The 14,735-nt window shown below is 43.9% G+C and overlaps 1 pseudogene; it reads left to right on the top strand.

Moving 5' to 3' along the window:
- Positions 1-37: 37 nt before the first annotated feature.
- LOC148030088 (autophagy-related protein 8C-like pseudogene) lies at positions 38-503 on the top strand (annotated as a pseudogene).
- Positions 504-14,735: the final 14,232 nt, after the last annotated feature.

Raw genomic sequence — 14,735 nt, forward strand, 5'->3', positions numbered from 1 at the left:
GGCAGCTGCTAGGTTAATCAGGCCATCGTAAAACTGAATGTTGCTGGTGTGGATCAGATCAGTGCAGTGGAAGGAATTTCCGTCCTGTTCGGCTTCTTTCAGAAGCGTTCAAAGGGAATTGAGGTCTCCATCCAGAAGTGAAACGGCCAAGAGCTCTTTTGAAGAGGAACATGATCTAGAGAAGAGGAAAGCTGAAGCCTCTAGGATTCGTGAGAAGTATCCTTACAGGATTCCTGTAATAGTTGAGAAAGCTGAAAAGAAGTGACATTCCAGACATAGATAAGAAGAAGTACCTTGTACCAGTTGACCTTACTGTTGATCAATTTGACTATGTTATTCGGAAGAGGATCAAATTAAATGTAGAAAAAGCAATCTTCATCCTTGTAGACAATGTTCTTCCGCCTACTGCTACAATTATGTCAGCTATCTATGAGGAGCACAAAGATAAGAATGGCTTTCTTTATGTTACATACAGTGGAGAGAACACCTTTGGGTTGTGCTGAAACTGTACATATGAAGAACATACAATGATGAGGGTGTTCGCAGGACATTGGAGTCATAACATAACAACATATTCTTGAATTCTTATCATCACCCATAAGTCCAAAACTTATCAAGGGAAAATTGCAAAGGCTAGAACAACGATGGAAGATAAAGAGTTAATGGATTTTCTATTTTCTTTCCTGGATTCGAGGAGGATGAACTGAATGAACCGATTTCTTCATCTTGAACCCTTGTTTTGTTATTAACAGAAATTAAACAAAGACTTGGCATCATTTTCTCATCTTGCTTACTTGCATGATGAATCTTCTATCCTGAAATTTATGAAGGACTTCTGAAGTTGCGACATTGCTTTCGAAACCCTTCGACATCTTTGGTGAACCCGACGTGAAAGCGTCGCAGAAATTTCAGGATGGGAGATACTTCAGCATCTATTTCAGCTTCTTCTACAACTCCAGCTGCGTCTACTTCAGCTCCATCTATGACTGCTGCGTAAAGTACTTCAACGGAGGATCTAAAACAAATTTTGCAGAATATGTCCATGTATATGCAGCTCCAAAATCAGCAAACACAAATGTATATGCAGTAGCAACAACAATTGCATCAACAACAGTTGTCTCAGCAAAGGCAACTCTATTCGGAGCAGGAGAATGCAAACAGCGCGACTAAGGCTATTGAAGCAGTTGAGAGTGAGAAGAAGCCATTTGACGGGCGTAATGTTTCAGCATATTTGAAGACATATGAGATCAAGATGGGGTTTTTTGGAGTTCCTGCTGGACTTATGAGTAAGTACTTCCTTCGTCTTGTCACACATGCTTTGAGGACAAAAGTGACTGATCTTTTTATTCAAAATACACATTGGCAAGATTTTAAGAAGGCTCTAAAAGAAGAATACTTCCTTGAGGACTTTGGTATGGCTACTCGGCGGTCATTCCCAGAGTGGGTCTACATGCCAAACAAAGGTCTTACTGCTTCAGAGTTGATTCGAGAATTCGAAGAGAGGTATAGTCAGCTTGATGCCATTGAACAAAGAGCATTGGATGTTGAAAAAGTTGAACTTTTCTTGCAAGCTGCAGATCCTGCTCTTCAAGAAGAATTGGGTGAGCTTCTTGAAGATCGCACGAAGCCTATGGGTCTTAAAACTGATTGGCAGGATGCTCAGGATGTAGTCTCGACATTGACCAAGAGGAGGATATGGAAGACTCGCCTACAGAATGGTTCCATGACACCTACACCATCATCAGCTTCTATGCCTACTTCTATCCCTGTTATTTCTTCTCCTCCTCAGCCAGTTTCTTGGCCTATGCCAGTGCCTACTATTTTCACTCCACCTATTCCTCCTGTTCCACGACCGATGCCTACACCTTCTGCTCCAAAACCATCCGCTCCATCAGTGCCTACCTCTATTGATGACATAATCAAAGGTATCACAGATTTGACACTTGAGTTAGTCAAAGCGGAGTTGGTGGGTAAGTTGAAGGAGCAGTTTGCTTCGACTGCGCCTACTACTTCTTCTAGTGCTCCTACTGCACCTAGGAGTGCTCCTAGTGCACCTAGGAGAGATCGGAGATGTATTTGGTGTGATAGTACGGAGCATCAGCATTGCAGGGATTGTGACTCTTTCCAAGATGCAAGGAGGCAGAATTTGGTATATTGGGGGCAAGATGGTAAAATTTGGTTGACTGAGACAGGAGCTCCACTTGCTACCAACTTTGGTAAAGGTGGAATGAAGAAGTTAGTGGAGGACATGGCTGCGCATACTTCTTATGTGACAGCTAGAGGTGATGCTTCTGCATATGGAGTACAGATTGAGAAGGGATCAGAGACTCAGTCCGCACTATGGACTTATGCTATGGAGACTGCAAACAAAGGGAAAATTCAGCAAACTGTTTTGACTAGTGCAGGCTCTAGCATCAGATTAGAGACAGGTTGGGACTCGCCTGTTGACAGGTATTCTATTTATGCTTATTTGGCTAAATCTCATGGTGCAGATGTATTTGTTGAGGAGAAGCGTAAGAGGGATGAAGAAAATCCAAGTGCAGCTAAGAAGACTAGAGGGGGTGAGTTTGTTACTCCACAGACTGCAGGACCGTCTTCAAGACCAGGGCCAGATCGACAGATGGAGGATGCTCAAAAGAGAGAAAAGAGGCAAGAGCCTAGAGAGAGAAAGCAGCCAGGATTCGGATTGATGTCCGATATTGAGACATCTACAGACATGAAGAAAATCTTTAATGATAAGATACTTGGCAGTGAGGTGACTTTCACTATTTTTGAGATTTTGGGCATCTCAAAAAGAGAGTTTCAGGATCAGTTTCAGGAGGTCCTGAAGAGGAAGAGACATGCATTGGCTACCACTGATACACAGGGAGTTTTGATTGGAGAGTTGGATGAGGATGATGATGAGGTTATGGTTGATAATGCTTCTGTTTTGCCGCAGGTAGAGAAGAGGGTTCAGCCTATGCATTATGCTGAAATTGAAGAGCCTGTTTTGATACCGCGTAGTCACTTTTCGCGGAGCCATTGGGCTAGGGCAACTACAGAGACGATGGTAAAGATTGGAGAGAAACAGGTGCCTTATGTTGCATTGGTTAATCATGGTTCAGAGATTAATCTCATTGTTCGTGGAGTTTATGAGAGTAACAGATGGCCTATGGATGTAGAGCATGGGTGGCGTATGAGAGCCGCCAATAACACTGCAGGTGATTTATATGCTGCTTGCCCTAGTGTCAGGGTTTCTATTGGTGATGTAGAGGAGGATTTTCATTTCTTTATGCAGGATTCATGCTCTTATCCCATAATTCTTGGTCAGCCATTCATTACAGAGATGCGCATGGAGACAAAGGTCATGGATGATGGATCTGCTTATGCACGGATTCGCAGTAAAGATGGTATGAGAGCAGTTCAGTTTATGACTGTATGTGTGAACCATGTTAGAAACAGGGATACTCTCAGAGATGCACCCTTACCCACTGTGAGGGATTCGGGTTTTCATTAGGTACCGCCGTTTCGCGAGACGACGGTGGTACAGAGGAGAGGAGATTGGAGTTCTCGCCTCCTGGCAGCAGGAGTGTTTTCTCCTCCGGTTATGTTGGGATTTCAGCAAACAGTTCGATGAGTTATCAGAAGACTTCTAGGTTCCCTAGAGTTGCCAGGCAGTATATATGCAGGAAGGAGAAAACTTTGAAAAATGCAGGAATTTTGGAGGATGATGAGCACATAGATGGTATGTATGACAATGTGATTTGTGCAGATACGATGGCAGAGATGGGAGATATGCTGAAAACTGATATGCTGAATTGTCATGGTAATGTATTAGTGCAATCCCTGGACATGTTTCATGAAATTGCAGATTTTATGTCACAGATTGAGTCAGAGGCTGAGGTAACTCAACAAAGAGTGTTGAGTGCTGAAGAAATTCAGCAAATAGAGTTTCCAGCTGGTTATGATCAGCTTTCAGAGAGACAAAGGGCTGAAAATTTTCAGCCAACAGAGTTTACTGCTGAAATATTTCAGCATTCAAAGTTTGGGGCTGTTTCTATGCAGTCCATAGAGCAGAGGGCTGAGAATATTCAGCCATTGGAGTGCAGAATTGCTGATTTACAGCAAGGTTTATGTAATGCAGAAGAGCATAATGAAGCCAGGGTTGACACAAAATACAAAACTGTGGATAAAAAGGTGAAGCCGGTTGTTGTACCACTTCCATTTGACAGTGATCAGCAAATAGAGAGGGCTGCTAAACAGCAAATTTTGAGGAATCCGGAGCATATTGGTCATAAATTTTCAGCAGAGACACTTGCTGAATTGAAAATTGGAAATGGTGATTTCTTGTTACCCATGGAGAAGCAATGCTTTCAGGAGATGCTTGAGCGTCATGGAAGGGGATTTGCTTTTGTCCCACATGAGATTGGATGTGTGAATCCTGATATTGTTGCTCCTATGGTTATTTTTACTATTCCTCATATCCCATGGAATCTCCGACCTATTCCAGTGCCTAAAGCACACTTGCCAAAGCTGATTGATTATGTGACATGTATGCACGCATGCAATCCATCATCCAGCCCGTAGAGAATCCTCGTGCAAGGATGCTACTATGTAGTCCTTCCTCCCCTCCGGTATGTTCCTCCAATGATCTAGGACGTTGTGCCGAAAAACTTATTGGCACAACTCCCTCATGCGAGCCATCACCCTCCTCCCCTCATCATTCATGATGATGGCTCCTGACCTACTATCCATTAGGTATCCATAACCCCTAGGAGTCTGCCTAAGATGGGCCCTCTCCCATCTCCGTCCACGCTCCTGGGCATATCCAGGAGACCCCTGTACATTGTTGATTTGGAGATCATCCACTCCTAGAGAGTCCATTGCACGAAACTTACAAGGACTTCCTTGATGCAGAAAACCTTATCAAAAACTTTATGCAGAACTGCAGCTTTTGACATCATCCATGCCTCAGGAGGGGATAGCAAGAAGCTTTATAAGGACTTCGAAGGATGGATTGAAAGGCATTTTTGTGTACATGTTGATGTCTATAGAATTTCTTTTCCAAAGAGGAGATATCATGTGAATCATAGTAAAACAATGTGGCTCTTTGTTTTGTGCATTTGCTGAATCTAAGTAGCTATTGACCAAAGCACCTAGTATGGGAGCACATGTTTTCTTTGTTGATGGGGGTACCCTCTCCTGGAGTGCCACTCATAGGGGTGCCACAAAAAGGAGTGCCACCAAAAGGCGTGCCATTTGCCGATGGCTGCGCAAAAGCCGGAGTAACTGGAGTGGACGTCCCCACAAGTGTGACAAATCCTGGAGGTGATGCAGCTCCAGCTGAACGACGAGACGGAGACACCACGTCCGTGTCTCCACAGCAGCACCCCCCTAATCCTCCTGTAGTCGCAGTCCCTCCCTCTGGCCCAAGTCGCGAGCGTCGAGATCGTCAGCTCGAAGCTGAAGCATCTGATCGCGTTGAAGCTGATCTAGCAGAGCGCCTTGACGAAGAACGAGACAGCTCCTGGTCTGCCATCTCTCTGAATCTCTCAAGCTGATCTAGAGACATGCGTGCCATCATGTCTTGAAACTCCTCATCGCTCATCCCTCGACTCATCCTGAAAATGTCGATACCTGCATAGATAAAAAATAATGTTAGAATAATCAATTTAAACTATACAAAGTACATTAATATAAATCATTTTTGAAAAATCTCTCTTAAAATGCATATCTTATCTACCTTTATGGAAGATCTAAACAACGAATTGAGTAATACAATTCTCCAAGAATGAAGTATTCTATGGTCCCATGTTAATCTCCTAACACAACTCTGCATACACTGGAAGGTCGATAGACATGTCATCACAAAAGAACGAGTCTGCCTCGTTCTCAAAAAATTCTACGACTTCTATATTTCCATCATTGTTAGCTGATGCAGGCTCCAAGCTTGCGGTGGCCTCCACCCCTTGTAATATCGACCCCTCTATTTGCATATTTTCTTCATCTATGCCTGGAACATCGCTTTGATCATATACTCTCGCACCTCGAGGAGTTGAAGGTATAACATACCACCATCGAGGTTGTCGGGGGTTTGGATAGAAGATTACCTGTTCACAAACACTTACAAAGCGAGTTCAAACCATTGTGACATAAACCATGTCGTATTACAATTAGCAAGCAAATGACTATTTGCACCTGTTCACAATGGGCCGGCAACACAAAGGTGTCGCGCAAATCCGTCCATTTTTTTTCGGAATCTATTTCGAGAAATCCAGATGGACCTCGTCGAACTATTGCTCCAGCTCCTCCAAGTACCACTTTGAACCACTGCACATCAAATAGTATCATGGAGAAGCTATGGTAATCCACCGTAATAATACTTTGCAAGTTCCCAAAATACTCCATCTCATCCACAACCGTGTTTGGATCCGTTGCTCGTCGCCGGCTCTCTTGCTCAAACCTTGCCATGACACCACAGTCCATTGTGGAGCGCATTTTGTCAATATGCTCCACCCGAAAATGTCGTCCGCGTGACCATGCTGCACTATATATTTTGTACTGCACATTGAAACACTCAAATTAGATGTAGCAAGCAAATTTAGATATGACACATTCTAAACCCCTCATTACCTTTGGACTACATCCCCTCGAGAACTCCCACTCCTCCATTGAGACCTCTGTCCCTTCGCTGGATGCTGCGGTCAAGGCTCCATGCAACCATCGTGTTGACATAAACCGTGGCATCTCCTCCATGCCTTCGGGATATCGAATCGGTCGGTGATGCGTACTGCGTCGGAATTCAGCTCGCGCTTCCTCTCGATCTTGCCTTGCAATCTGGTACTTGGCGAGCCACGTCTCCATGGAGGCATGGTGCAACATACAAAAGCGATTCACCTTCTCTTCCATTGAGGCATCCATTCTTTTTTCTACCCCATTTCCAACCACCACATCTCCAGTTAGCCTATCATCGTCCTTCAGTGTCCATAGCATTTCATTGTCTGGTTCCACCGTTGGTAGCCATTGTGAGATATGCACTAACGCCTATGACACCAACCAACCTTCCTCCATGCTACCTTCTAGACGAGCTCGTTGTTGCACAAAGCCTTTCAGGGTTTTCATGAAGCGCTCCAGGAAGAACATCCATCGCGTATGGACAGGTCCAGCAATCTCCACTTTGTCCACAAAATGCACAAGAAGGTGAACTTGTATCGTGAGCATGCTAGTGGGCAGGTATTTCTCAAAGAGACAGACCTGTCTCAACTGCTCCCCACCTTGCGGATTCAATAGAGGACGCCTTAATCTCTTTCTGTGAGATCCATTGCACCAAAGTCGACAACTTGTAAATGGCCTCGCGAATTTCTGGAGTAAGGCATCTCGCGATCGCGATCGGTAGGACAAACTGCCACAAATGAGAAAGCATTAAGAATAATGGTCACTTTTCAAATTTCAAAATGTCCACACTAATTAAAATCCATTCTTTTCACAAACCTGACATATCTTACGCCAATCATGGGATTTTAGCCTAGACATTTGGTCATCTTTAAAAAATGCGGACCTGAGAGAACGCATCATACCCGTCGGAGTGCGGATAGACTTGATTACTTGCTTCACAATGCGCTCTTCTTTGGTAGACAAAACCCAGGGAGCGCCTCCATCTTACCTACCTCCTTGAAATCCATTCGTGACCCTATAGTGTCTCTCTTTCCTGTGATGTGGTCCCATAGCAAGTTGCCCACATTTTTGAAAATATGCATGGGATCCAACAAGTGGTTGACCTAGTAAGTGGTTGACCTGTAAGTGGTTGACCGGGTTATACTTGATTGAATGAAATAAAATATAGATATTACCAGCGAGAACAAAGGTCTACTCACCTGAGCACTCTCCCAATCCCGGAAAGTCATGCATCGTCCACATGAGAATGGCTCGAATGTTGGCTGACCGCCGACCATCGCGCCTGCTCATATCTTGCACCTGACCCCCTCCTTCCACAAAATCTTAAGCTCATCGACTAATGGACAAAGATACACGTCCATATTTTTTACTTTGTAGCGGCCCGGGACGAGCAAGCTAAGGATGAGATGTCCTTTCTTCGTAGAAAGCCATGGAGGGATGTTGTAGTTGACAAGCACTATAGGCCACACACTGTAAGAAGTCGAGTGCAGACCGAATGGGTTCACACCATCCATGGCGAGACCGAGCCGAAGATTCCTTGGCTCTCCCGCAAAGCCTGGGAAGGTAGAGTCAATGTGACTCCATGCGCGCGAATCTGCTGATATTCGTTGAACTCCATCCGTGGACCTATTCTGTACATGCCACATTGTCAAGCTTTCCATGGCAGACGTGCGAAACATGTGGTTTATGTGAGGGATGAACGGAAAGTGTCTGAGAACTTTTTGAGGGATGGTTTGCCCTTGCAAGTCCTGTCGATACCTGTGAGCACCACACTTTGGACATGTCTCCATAGTCTTGTATTCATCTCGAAACAATATGCAGTCGTTGATACATGCATGGATGTTATTGTAGTCCATGCCAAGCTTCCGTAAAACATGTCCTGCATCATCACGAGACTCAGGCATGGTATTTGCAGGTGGCAATATATGATATTTCAATAACCTGAAAAAAATCAACAAACACCTTAAAAAAACACAAATGTTTGTAATAATACTGTTAAAAAAAAATCAATGAAGCCTCTGTGCAAGGTACCTGAATAACTCAGTCACACTCGTATCGCTCCAACCGTATTTTGCTTGCACACTTAAGAGTGCAAGCAATGTCTTCAACCGAGATACTCGGCACCCATCATATAATGGTATGGATGCTTCCTCTCTAAGCGGGTCAGATGTCTCAACATCCATGGGAATCAATGCATCGATCATTGCCTCCATCTGAGGCTCCAAGATTGTAGGCAGGTCGGGAAGGTTGTCTGTCTCCTCTGGCATTGACGGTATAGATGGGCCTTGTGAGTGGTCTATTGGCTCCTGCAATCCATCCATCGCACGTCCACGAACTCTTCTAATTGGCCACAAAGGGTGCACTCCCCCTTGGAACGAGACATCACCCCCCTGGATAGAAAATTTGCCAACAAGACCCAATCTTATTGTGTATGGTTTTCAATTAGCTTGAGAGTACAATGCATGAAAAATGCTAACTTCAAATTACCGTTTGCTGAAAATCCGCAATCGCCTGATCAATGATCTCAGATTGAAACTCGCCAAATCGTCGTACGTGTTCTATGGACAATCGGCCTTTTCGTCTAATTGCCAACTTGCATTGAGAGCAAGGACATGGGACACGCCGATTAAGATACGTCTCGCGGTCTTGAACAATACGACCTTCTTCGTTTTCCATCTTATCTACATTACAGCAAACGAGGCTTAAATGGATAGCTTTATGGAGATGTACGTCAAGTTGCAAGTTGACCATAAATCTTGCATTGTATATAGTAGTTGAGAGATTTTCCGATGTTATATCTCGGCCTTGTATCATGCTCAAGGATTTGTTTGTCCCGGTAGATAATTATTTGTTATATCTCGACTTTGAGTATAAGTAATCCATTTTAAAATTAATGCGCGCCATCTATGAAATTTTATAACTATAGTAATAAAGTTTATTTCAATCAATTCTACTCATAGTCATAAGACCTGAGAGAAATTATCCTATACTCAATTTGAAGGGTTTCTTCTTTTATAACAATACTTTTGGGTTCATTTTGATGAAGTACCTTAATGACCATTAGCTAGGGTATCATTTTCTTTTAGTCCTTCCGTTGACTAGTTGGTATGATTTCTAATTTGGCATGCCTATAAAGTTAATACAAAAACAATGAATTATGCATATCACAATTAGATCCCCTACTTGGACTTCATGAAGGAATTGACCATTTTTAAGCCATCTTAAAGAGTTACCAATGCACGTGGCCCATGGCAAAGCACATTGCATACCATTATCAATAAGTCTATTATCTTAAATTTCCTTCCCCTCCCTCTCCCTCTCTTTCTCTCCCTCTCTCTCCCTCTCCCTCTCTTTCTCTCTTTCTCTCTTTCTCTCACCCTCACCCTCTCCCTCTCGTTCTCTTTCTCTCCCTCTCTCATTTCCTTCCCCTCTCTCTCCCTCTCCCTCTCTTTCTCTTTTTCTCCCTCTCCCTCTCTATCTCTCTTTCTCTCTCATTTCCTAAACAAGCAAAAAATAAAGTGATTTAAACATCCTCCAAGCAAAAGGGAGAGGGAGAGAGAGAATGCACTCTCCCTCCTTCTCCCTCTCTTTCTCTTTCTCTCCCTCTCTCATTTCCTCCCCCTGCCTCTCCCTCTCCCTCTATTTCTATTTCTATTTCTATTTCTCTTTCTCTTTCTCTCCCTCTCCCTCTCCCTCTCCCTCTCCCTCTCTTTCTCTCTTACTCTCTCATTTCCTTCCCCTCCCTCTCCCTCTCTCCTAAACAAGCAAAAAAGAAAGTGATTCAAACAACAAACAACCAAACCCATCGTGAGAGAGAGAACGCACACACTCTCTCTCACCCTCACCCTCTCCCTCTCGTTCTCTTTCTCTCCCTCTCTCATTTCCTTCCCCTCCCTCTCCCTCTCCCTCTCTTTCTCTTTTTCTCCCTCTCCCTCTCTATCTCTCTTTCTCTCTCATTTCCTAAACAAGCAAAAAATAAAGTGATTTAAACATCCTCCAAGCAAAAGGGAGAGGGAGAGATGCAATGCACTCTCCCTCTCTTTCTCTTTCTATCCCTCTCTCATTTCCTTCCCCTCCCTCTCCCTCTCGCTCTCTTTCTCTCTCATTTCCTCTCCTAAACAAGCAAAAAATAAAGTGATTTAAACATTAAACAAGAAAAAGGGAGAGGGAGAGAGAGAATGCACTCTTCCTCCTTCTCCCTCTCTTTCTCTTTCTCTCCCTCTCTCATTTCCTCCCCCTCCCTCTCCCTCTCCCTCTATTTCTATTTCTCTTTCTCTTTCTCTTTCTCTTTCTCTTTCTCTTTCTCTCCCTCTCTTTCTCTCTTACTCTCTCGTTTCCTCTCCTAAACAAGCAAAAAAGAAAGTAATTTAAACATTAAACAAGCAAAAGGGAGAGAGAGAGAATGCACTCTCCCTCTCTTTCTCTTTCTCTCCCTCTCTCTCCCTCTCCCTCTCCTTCTCTTTCATTTCCTCTCCTAAACAAGAAAAAGAGAACGATTTAAACCTTCAACAAGCAAAAGAAAGAGAGAGAGAGAGGGAGACTCACCAATGAGATATGGCGAGCGTGGGGCGGCTTCTCTTTGCAATGAGAGCTCCTCCTCTCCTTCGCGAACAACGGCGGCGGCTGCAGCAAGTCTTCTTCCTCTTCTTCTCTCACAAAGCCTTCGCTCTCTCCCTCGCTCTCGCTCTCAAAAGTCGAAGCAAAAGAAATGAAAACGGCGCTCGGGTTTCGGCCGCGTTTTTTTTCCTGCGGCGTTGCTATTGGCGTTGCTATTTGCGTCGCATTTGCGACGCCAATAAATGCGACGCAAATAGCGACGCCAATAGTGACGCCGATATCCGCCTTCTCTAATTGGCGTCGCTAATTGCCCAATTCCTTGTAGTGAGATAAGTCCTGTGGCCGCCACTCCCAAGATGATGGACCACTCCTACCTCTAGTTGTGCCCTCGCTACCTCGCGCTACTGTCTCCAACATTTTGGAGAATCTATAGCCTCCTCCCTAAGTCGACACCAGTCATCTGTGTCTAGTCACTTGGCCTTTGAGGCCCCATTCTTAAGTGCCTTGCATGCGTCCGATCGTTTGTGTGACATGTATGCATGCATGCCCACCATCATCCAGTCTATGAAAAACCTATATGCTGCGGTGGATACCATAAATTCCTCATGCAAGGATGCTACTACATAGTTCTTGCTCCCTTCCGGCATGTTCTTCTAATGATCCAAGACGTGCCAAAAAACTTGTTGGCATAACTCTCTCATATGAGCCATCACCCTCCTTCCCTCATCATTCATGATGACAGCTCTTGTCCTATTATCTACAAGGTATCCATACCCCTCTGAGATATGTCTAAGACATGTCTTCTCCCACCTGCAACCATGCTCATGGGTATATCCAAGAGACCCCTGTACATCGGGTGTACCTACGGGGTGGTATCTCTCAAAGTAGCATCCATAGGGGTGCCACATGCAGACGATTGAGCAAAGCTGGAGTGACTGAAGTAGACGTCTTCACAGGTGTGACAAATCCCACAGGTGACATAACTCCAGTAGAACGACGAGAGGGAGACACTGCGTCGGTACCTCCACAACAACCATTTGAGCCATGCTCTCTTGAACATGCATGAGAACGAGGTGTAGCACCTGTATCTCAAGCCAACCATGGGCTCACTACATCCACGTCTCCGTAGCATCCCCCAAAACCACTCCCTCCGTCCGGCCCAACTCTGAAGCATCAACCTCGTCTACTAGAAACTGAAGCATCAGAGCGCACCGAAGTAGATATAATAGAATGGTTTGATGGTGTTTGAGATAGCTCCTGGTCCGCTATATCTCTGAATCGAGCCATCTGATCTGGAGACATACGTGTGAAGATCTTCTGTAGCTCCTTATCATTCATCCCTCGACTCATCGTGCGGATCCAAATATCCACAAAGTTCACTTGCACATACAAAAATTGATGTTAGCATAATCAATATAAATCAAACAAAGCACAATAATATAAATATTTAAAAAATGATCTTACTTAAAATGCATATCTTATATACCCTTATAAGCTATTCATCAAGGAATTGAGTAGGTGGATGCTCCAAGTATGACGAACCCTATGGTCCCATGTCAATCTTCTAACACAACTCCGCATACACTCGAAGGTCGATAGAAAGGTCACCACAAAAGGATGAGTCCATCATTGTTACCCGATTCCCAAGTATGATGAACCCTATGGTCCCATGTCAATCTTCTAACACAACTTCGCATACACTGGAAGTTCGATAGAAAGGTCACCAAAAAAGGATGAGTCCATCATTGTTACTCGATTCTAGCTCCTCTACATGCTCCAAGCTTTCGGCGGCCTCCACCCCTTGCAATATCGACCCCTCTATTTGCATACTGTCCTCATATATGCTAGGAATATTACTTTCATCATATACTCTCGTACTTTGGGGAGCTGAAGGTACAACATACCACCATTGAGGTTGTCGGGGGTTTAGATAGAAAATTATATGTTCAAAATCACGTACAAGAGAGATTTAACTTTTGTGACATGTATCATATCATAATAAAATAAAATGAATATGAGTTCATGCACCTGTTCACAATGGGCTAGCAATACAAACGTGTCGTGCAAATCTATCCATATTTTTTCAGAATCTATTTTGAGAAATCCAGATGGACCTCGTCAAACTGTTGCCCTAGCTCCTTCAAGTACCACTTTGAACCATTGCACATCAAATATGATCATGGAGAAGCTACGGTAATCTACCATGATAATACTTTGCAAGTTCCAAAAATACTCCATCTCACCTATAACGGTGTTTGGATCCATTTCTCGTCATCAACACTCTTGCTCAAACTTTGCCATGATACCACAATCCATTGTGGAGCACATTTTGTTGATACGCTCCACACATAAATGTCATCCGTGCAACCACGCCGCACTATATATTTTGTACTGTACATTGAAACATTTAATTAATTGTCGCATATAAAATCTAGATATGAAAAACCCTAAATACATCGTCACCTTTGGACTACATCCCCTCAAGAATTTCCACTCCTCAAGTGAGACCTTCGTCCCTTCGCGAGATGTTGCGATCAAAGCTCCATGCAACCATTAGGATGACATAAACCACAGCATCTCCTCCATGCCCGTGGGATATCGAATTGATAGATGGCACACACTACATCAATCTTTCTTGGCTTGCTCCTACCTAACAAGTCACGTCTCCATGGAGGAATGATACAACATATAAAAACAATTCAATTTCTCCTCCATTGTAGCGTCCATCCTTTTTTCTACCCCATTTTCAACCACCACATCTCTAGTTTGTCCTTTAGGGACCAAGCATACTATTGTTTGAATCCACTATTGGTAGCCACTGTGAAATATGCACTAACATCTCAGATACCAAACAACCTTTAGCCATGCTTGGCCGAGCTCGTTGTCGCACAAAGCCTTTTAGGGTTTTCATGAAGCACTCCAAGAAGAACAACCATTGCGGATGGATAGGTCCTGCAATCTCCACTTCCTCTACAAGATACACCAAGAGGTGGGTTTATATTGTAAGCATGCTAGTGGGCAGGAACTTCTCAAAGAGACATACAATATCCACTGCTCTTCGCCTTGCAGATTCAATAGAGGATATCTTGATCTCCTTCTGTGAGATCCATTGCACTAAATTTGACAACCTATAAATCGCCCGGTGTATTTTCGGAGTAAGGCATCCCGCGATCACGATCGGTAGTACAAATTGCCACAAATGAAGACGCATTACGAACAATGACTAGACTCCAAATAGCAAAATACATAGGTCACTTACAATCCATTCGTAGTACAAACCTGACATATCTTATGTCAATCATGGGATTTTAGCCCTGATAATTGGTTGTCTTTAGAAAATGCAGACCTGAGAGAATGCATCATACCCATCGAAGTGTGGATAGACTTGATAATTTGCTTCACAATGCACTCTTCTTTAGTGGACAAAACCCAAGGAGCACGAGATAGTTGCAAGCGACCATCAGCACTCAACTGCGGCGAAAGCGCCTCCATCTTGCTTACCTCCTTCAAATCTATTCGTGCCC

Source organism: Lygodium microphyllum, chromosome 10 (genome assembly GCF_053477565.2).
Source record: "Lygodium microphyllum isolate KBCC chromosome 10, Lygodium_microphyllum_v1.1.10, whole genome shotgun sequence".
Lineage (NCBI taxonomy): Eukaryota > Viridiplantae > Streptophyta > Polypodiopsida > Schizaeales > Lygodiaceae > Lygodium > Lygodium microphyllum.